Below are 8,185 nucleotides of genomic sequence, written 5' to 3' on the forward strand. Positions count from 1 at the left end.
AACAGTTATTCAATTTATAAGTAGTGCATGTTTTATGTTTTGACTCATTTGCACACATATAGAATTACATCTTTGCAGAACTGTGTTATCATATCGTGAGTATATATTCAATCATTAAAAGGCAAATGCTAAAAATTGTTTATGCCTACTGGGTAAAGGTTAATAGTAACTTTTTAAAACTATTGCGATTTGGTAGTTCACAGCATCTAGCAAATGGTAGTGAGCTTTGGCAAAAATTGCGGATCATTTCATAGTGAGCGTGATAAAACTCCACAGTGGCGTAGATTTGTTTTTGACATTGGGGTTGGAAAAATATTCTTGAAATAGCACCTTTTGGCGACATAAGTTTATTGTACATATGCGCGCGAAGCGCACAGACATTTTTGGCATATTGAAGCTAAACTGGTGATGATGCAGTGGAATAAATTCGGCAAAAATGGGCAAATATGAGATTGATTTGGTCAGAAACTCACATAGGCATACAGGTGTCATCATGGGGGGCTTGTATGGACCATCCCTTTTAAAATATTGGGGGGGATTTATCCCCCATCCCCCGGGATCTACGCCTATGAGTTGAAACATCAAAAGGGAAAGAAATTGGTTTGAGTATTGAACTGAGTAATGTGGCTGTAAGTATTATGTAATGTAATCCCTGCATTACAAGGAGCACCCCAGCCCAGAGGTTTTCGAATGATGGTCTAGCCGTGCTAGTTTTGACAGCTGATGGTGGTCCAAAGGCCGGGAGGGGGGCACTCACTAAAAGTGAGTGAAGCGATGTGCGTGCAGTGCGGCCACAACCCACATTAACCCCCATTTTTCAACTCCCTCTCACTCAATCACTAGGGCCTACTTTTTTATTTTTTATTTTACTGAATTACTGAACTCCTCACTCAATGACCCCTATTTTTTCTTTTCTTGTCACAATACATTGCAATAAGACCTCCATTATTTCTGGTAGTCTTTCACCGTTGTTTCTCAAAAAAATCCCATTTTGATGACTTTTGAAAAACAATTATCAAAAATTTGTCAACTTTTATATTTTGACCCAAGTTTTGTCCCAGTCTCACTGAAAGAACCTCCTTTTGAGGCCTCCTTACTGAATGACCCCCTTGGTTATATGGCGTCGAAGCTCTCACCAAAAGACCCCTATAGCATGTATAGTTTCAAAGTGGTGTCCCATGTCCGCACATCCCCGTCACTTCGAAAGTCGAGTGCCTGAAGGCCTATCAGCCCCTATTTCTACAGGCCTTAGGCCCTATCACTATGCAGACAAACAGCGGGCACACAGGTCTTACTCATCCCCCTCAATGAACCCCCTCCTTTCTTCTCTTTTTCTTTCTTTCTCCTATATCTGCCTAATACCAAATGCCCATACCGGCCCTAGCCTCATTCCGCAGCCGCAATGAAATACCAATATTCCATTGACAGCCACTAGCCAGCCCAATATTTTGCTGTTGGCTTAAAATTTAAATTTTTTACTGTCTCGCGTCTAGAGTATTGGCCCTCTGCTGTGTTTACGGTCTAGAGAATTGATTCAAAAGGCCATTTGTAGGTGATGCCGCGACGCGGTGTACTAGTGGTTGGCCTATAATAGCTTAGTGTTAGGGCCTATACCTTAAGCCCTAGGGCCTATGTCTCGGGCCTTACGCCTTCGGCTCTCGGACCTATGCCTCAGGCCCTAGGGCCTATGTCTTAAGATACTCCTCCCCATTCTCTCCCCTTTTCTTCTATTTTCCCTTTCTTTCTCCTCTTTTCCTTTTCTCTCTTTCTCTTTTTCTCCCTTCTCCTTTCTTTTCTTTTTTTCTTTCTTTTTCTCTTCTTTTTGAGCAACCGGCCCTGAGCGGCCCAGAACCAAGCGGCCCATGTGGCGATCGCCACAACGCCACAGTGGCCAGTCCGCCCATTTTACTCGGCTATAATACTAATACCCGACAACTTGCGACAAGTAACCACTACAAAACAAAATGTACATCACCAAGAGTCTAGTAGACTTACGTTTCACACCAAAATGGTGCCCGTCAGCCCCCGGCTTCATTATTCTATTAAGGAGTCTTTAAGGCGTCCCATTTTACCCCACTGCGAAATTGTTGCTGTAAAGAGGCTGGGGTAAAATGGGACAGCTGGGGTAAAATGGGACGCCATTGATTTACTATGGCATTTTTTTGTTGGGGTAAAATGGGACAGTGCGAGTTAGCACACAGTAAATCAATAGCGTCCAATTTTACCCCAATTTGACACATTTCTAAAAGAAAACTTTTCTTATAATTTTCGAAGAAAAAAGTAAAAATTTTTACTTTAATTAATTGAAAAGGTGGCTTAGAAGTTATTTTTTAATTTGAGAAAAACTAATCCGGGCCATTGGTTTAGTTATTTAGCCTCAAGTCGTGACCTCTGCTTAGATATGAAAACAAAATGTAATATTGATTTTGATGTGTTAAGCTTTCGGCCCTCAGAAGTTCCTGTTTTAATGAAGAATGGTACTTTTAATTGGTTGGAAATATAAATAGACATTATATCAAAGTTATTTTGTTGCAAAAATGGGCAAAATGTGATTATTTTAAGGTATAAAAGTGTTTTCGAAATCACTGTCCCAAATTACCCCGTGTCCCAATTTACCCCAGTCTACCCTACCAGCTTTATTGTGATGTCGCACATTGAAAACAGACACTTGTGCACAACCAGAGAAGATCTGATTTAATCAGTTGAGTTGCTTCAATGAGTGTTATCTTGGTTTAATAGCTTTTAATGGGGTTTAAGTCCTGCAAAGGTCGAAATGAATTCTACTGTAGACATGACTGCATCATGATGCAACTTCACTGAACAATTCTGATTTTACAATCTGTCAGTTTATTAATCGCGAAATTCCAGGTTAACAAACAGAGCTATTAACAAACAGAGGGTGTAGGGTGACTGAAAAGATCAGATCTGAAAATCTATCAATTGTGCACACATTAATTAAATCATAGTTTTAAGCTTAAATACAATATCCAGAGTATATGCAGAATGAGCAAGTGGACTACGGGGTAGTCTAGGGGGTGCGACACCCCCCCTGGCGATCCCAAAAAAAGGAAAGAAAGAAAGAAAAGAAGAAAGAAAGGAGAAGAGAAGAGAAGGGGAAGAAGGGAGAGAGGGAGAAAGAGAGGGGAGGGGGAGGAGGGGATAAAAACTACATTCAGTTCGTATAATAGGCCTATAGGCCCTATTGGGCCGGTATATGAGGCCTACATTAATGATGTTGGCCTGGCGCGTTGAGGTGGTGTGGCCAATAAACGAATGATTTTGTATTAAAGATCGACAGAATATGCATGCGCATCCAATACCCCTCCGCACCTGGCCCCGGGCACCTGGCCCTTCATCAGCTGCGCTCGCAACATACATCTAGACCATTTTAAGGTTTGCAAATTGGGATCTCAAAAATTTGGCATGTTCAAAGGAGGGGGGCAAAGATTTTTTGGCGGGCCGAGAGGGGGGCAAGCGATTTTGGGCGATCCGTTTGATAATTTTACCCCCCAGGGAGGTAAAATTTGCCCCAAATTGCTTGCCCCCCCGCCCCCCCCCCCCCCCCCCCCCAACTCTCTCGGCCTCAGGGGCGTCGCTAGACCAATATGATTTGGGGGGGGGGGGGGTAAACGGCATGTTTGGCCTACGGGAAATATTTGAGAATGTAGACCCAATTTTAGCCAGCGCTCAAGAATCTAAAAAGTGGGGGTGGGGGATGGGTTGGGGGTAAGGGTCAAAAATATTTTTAATTAGTAACTACCGTACTATACCAAAACAATAGGTCTATTACGTAACAACAGCACCATTTTGTAACATTTTAATCTTATATGGGTCTACACTCTAAATTACAAGGATTAAAAAATAAATCCTTAAGACTGTAGTTAGGGACCAATCAATTTTAGATTTAAAATTAATCTTATAGATTTGAATTTTAAATCTTAAAGATTTAATTTTAAATCTTAAAGATTTAATTTTAAATCTTAAAGATTTAATTTTAAATCTAGCACTTGATTGGTCCCTAATCACAGTCCCTTGGGATTTATTTTAAATCCTTGAAATTTAGAGTGTATGCCTCTTTCAATTTGCCGACAATAAGGGGCATTGAGATCTCCAAAATTTCAGGCCCCCCTTTTTGACATGAAAATTATCGGTCAACCCCATAGAAAAGCATATAAACTCAATTTTCCCATGAAAATGTGAGGCCCCCGCCCTTTAGGAGGGTCAACAAGTTTCAGCTCCCCCCCCCCCTTTTTTTGCATCAGGCCCCCCTAACAAGTGTTTGTGAACGGTCCCTAACACACAGTGTCATCGCCCCGATATCTTCATGGTAGAAATCGCCATGGTAGGTTGAATCCACAGCCACGCATGGCCATTTTATTCCGACCTTATGAGACGCATAATTAGCCAAGTGACCTGACTAAGGCTACTGACAATAGCCAGGGTGATGGTCATACTGCTCCACTGGATTAGTGAGTGCAGCTATTGCCTGGTATTTGTAATTTCTTACAACTAGTCCAACGCTATTGCCTGCGCGCTGTAGTCCATACAGGACCAACGCAATATAAAATTAGATTTTTGGTCAGATTTTGAGTTCAAGACGCACGGTCTTTTCTCAAGACGCAAGCTAACGACTATCATATCTGTTCAACACGTATTTTCAAGTGTATGAGACCAGATCTGGTTTCTTGAGACGAAATCATTAACGGGAGATATTCATCATTTTTCGCCCCGGTATCCGAAGATTTTCGTCTGATATCAAAATCGTGCATAGCAATTCACGTGTAGGCCCTATCGATCCCGGGTATTTATTTTAGTATCTCTGCTGCACCAAATAATTATTAGCCAGGCGATAAACATAGCTTTGACTACATTTGCCGACAATCACATGGTTTTGCGACAACAGTCAATTTTTGCCGATAAAAATTGTGTATGGGGGTGTCACACCACCATACCCCCGCCCTTTAGTGGCGGCCATGCTCAACCTGCCAAAATTCTCCCTCCCCCCCTTCGGCATGCCAAATTTTGGGATCCCAATTTCAAACCTTAAAATGGTCTAGATATTATTTGTGAGCGCAGCAAGCAGGAAAATTTGCATATTTAAGCGTTTCCGCACTTTCCTATAAAGCCTTTTTAGAGCATTTTATTTAAAAGGCAACCCATGAATGTGTACCAAAAATCGCCCCCCCCCCCGGCTTGCCCAAATTTCAGAATAGAGGTTATACGCGTTACTCATGTGTGACTTTTAACAAAAGGCGCTGGTTCCGGTAGTATTCCTCATTCAACCCAATTCAATGCACGACCTCGGAGTTACCTGCATGACTTTGGCGGGCTATTGAAACAGTCATGGTTGCACATCTTAAAAATCTTAAACAAGGTATAACAGTCGCTGATAGGATATGCAGCTTATAGAACACGCGGATAACCTCTATACATGTGTTTTGCGGCGCCCGCAAAACTCCGATTTTGGAGTTTTTGCGTAGCATCCGCAAAAACCCTGTAGAAAACATTATTAACAATATTTAAACCGGGCGCAAATCCTCCCATGTTGGAGTTTTTTACGGCGTCCGCGGAAACTCTGATTTTGGACTTTCAAACCCTCCGAAATTGGAGTAGAAAACATTATTAACAACATTTAAAACGGCGCAAATCCTCCGAAATTGGGAAGTTTTGCGGCGGGCGCAGAGCCTCCAAAATCGGAGTAACTTCATACCTCGATTTAGGTGACTTTCGTTCAGCCCAGCTTGCATGTTTTTGTAACACCCCTGACACTTTCTTGAATATGAAGGTATTTACACCATAATTGCAGCAGTTTGGTTTCAGGAAAGTATTTTAGGGTTAAAAGAACACCAACAGACTGATAATTTCTTCAGAATTTTGAATTATCGTCACGGTGGCAGATATTTTACTTGTTTTTGAGTTCCTATGACAATGCACTAATAAAATAAAAAGTAGTGTATGAATATTGTCACCTTGGTGTATGAAAAAATCACATTTACTTCTGGTGTAACGCTCCTGACGAGACAGCTTTTTTTTTTTTTTCAACCCGCACTGAAAGAATTGTTAGGATATCGGACAAGTTTTATTTTTTCGTAGTTTATTTTACAATGCTACACAATCTGCTGGCGACTAGTGATTTTTGGTACACACAGTGTCATCGCCCCGATATCTTCATGGCAGAAATCGCCATGATGGTAGATCGAATCCACTTGTTCTTCAATAGCCACGCATTTTGTTTCGACCTGTTTAATAGTTTTGAGACGCATAATGGGCCGAGGGACATCCGACTAAGGCTATTGACAATAGCTCGTTGACTGACTTCTGTAATTCTCAGTGAGCCTAGTACGTCATCTACATTAGACTGCCTCCACCAGTGGTCCACATTGCGCTTGTAACGAGATGGCCCATTCCATGTCAACTCCAGGGATGTGCACCGCAGCACCTCTTCAATTTTTTTCTTTTTCTGTGAGGTGGTAGATATTGATGAGTAAAGTAAAATCCTGAAAATTTGAGCTTCATACTCCATTTCGTTTTCCCGTGGCATCAATTTGAAATTTAGGGGGTCAGCGTAAAAATGTGTCGCAACGCGAAGACGATGTTTGGAGGTCCATAAATGTATGAATTGGGAACCCTTTAAAACTTTAAAAAAAAAAGTATGTATCCTGGGGTAATTTTTGGTGTAGAATTCAAATCTGCTATCAGAAAACTTGTAACTCCTTTACTTTAAAAGATATAGGGCCCTCAAAATGCAACTTCGTCTAACCAGGACCAACTTTGAGGGGTCAGAACTCCAAAAGTAAAAAATAATTTTATTGTCCAGTTTTTTGACAGTCAGAGCCCTTTGGTAGGACATTACTCTTATCAATATGAGCATATTAGAATACATTTAGCTGAGATATTACCCCATGGAAAATACTTTTTTACAGTTTTGACCCCCTGAAAACCAATGTCAGACAATTTGACCCACCATCAACTTCAGATATGTTGAAGATATATTCTTGGACAACATTTCTGAGAGATATTGGCTTTGGGTCTCGATGGCTTCAACACATCAGTTAGGTTTGCCTTCTCCATAGAGTTGTACACATTTACCACCATTTTTTGAAAAAGAAAAAAATTGAATGAGGTGCTGTGTACATCTCTGGAGTTGACATGGAATGGGCCAGATATGTTTCGTTACCCCTATTGTTTACGAATGAGGGCAGCTGTCATTTGTTTTCTGTTCTGCACATATAAAATCTGAATTTTTTTTCAGGTTTTGATTTCAAAACGCACGGTTGTTTGTCAATACGCTCGCTAACGACTATCGTGTTCTTTCAACACATATATTCAAGTGCAAGCCTTAAAATTGGCTTCTTTAGAAAGCAAAAATTACGGGATATGAGATATTCATCATTTTCTAACCCGGTATCCAAAGATTTATCGTCTGAATATCAAATGGTGCATAGCACATACACGTGTATCGATCCCGGGTATTGAATTCCCTGCTGTACACTGTAATTATTTACCAGGCGATGTCGATGTGGTACATATTTTATTTTGCGCACCATAATTATAGTCTTCACTAATTTGAAAGAATGTGGTCACATTACACAAAATGCCATGAAAACCCATGAAAACCCATTCAAAACTTTTTAACTTGCATATTTTTTGCTGAACCATGAAATTATCTAATTTACCACCTGGGTGGTATCAAAGGAAAGAATCAAATATAAAGAATATAATAAAAAACATTTCCCAGCCGGGGGTGACACTCATTATTCATATGGGTCCTTTTCCTATCTCGAAATACCAAGAAGATATGGTGTCAAATGAAAGAGAATATTCATAATAAAAATGATTTCTCAACCGGAGGTGATATTCCTCAGACCCGGGTCAATATTCATAATTTCGGTCATCTCGAAATGTCCAGAAGGTATGACCTCCCGAGTGGTGTCAAATGAAAGAGAAAAAGGTAAAGAATATAATAAGAATACCCCCCGATGGTGAAGACCGGGTCAATGTTCATATTTTGGGTCCTTTTCATATCTCCAAATGGTAAGAAGGTATGACCTCGAGTGGTGTCAAATGAAAGAGAAAAAAGAAATAATGTAATAACAAATGAAAGAGAAAACGTAAGGAATATAATAAGAGTACTTTCCCCACCGGGGGATGACACTCTTCATAAGACCTGGGTCAATATTCCTTT

The sequence above is a fragment of the Amphiura filiformis genome, chromosome 12 (genome assembly GCF_039555335.1).
Source record: "Amphiura filiformis chromosome 12, Afil_fr2py, whole genome shotgun sequence".
Classification (NCBI taxonomy): Eukaryota; Metazoa; Echinodermata; class Ophiuroidea; order Amphilepidida; family Amphiuridae; genus Amphiura; species Amphiura filiformis.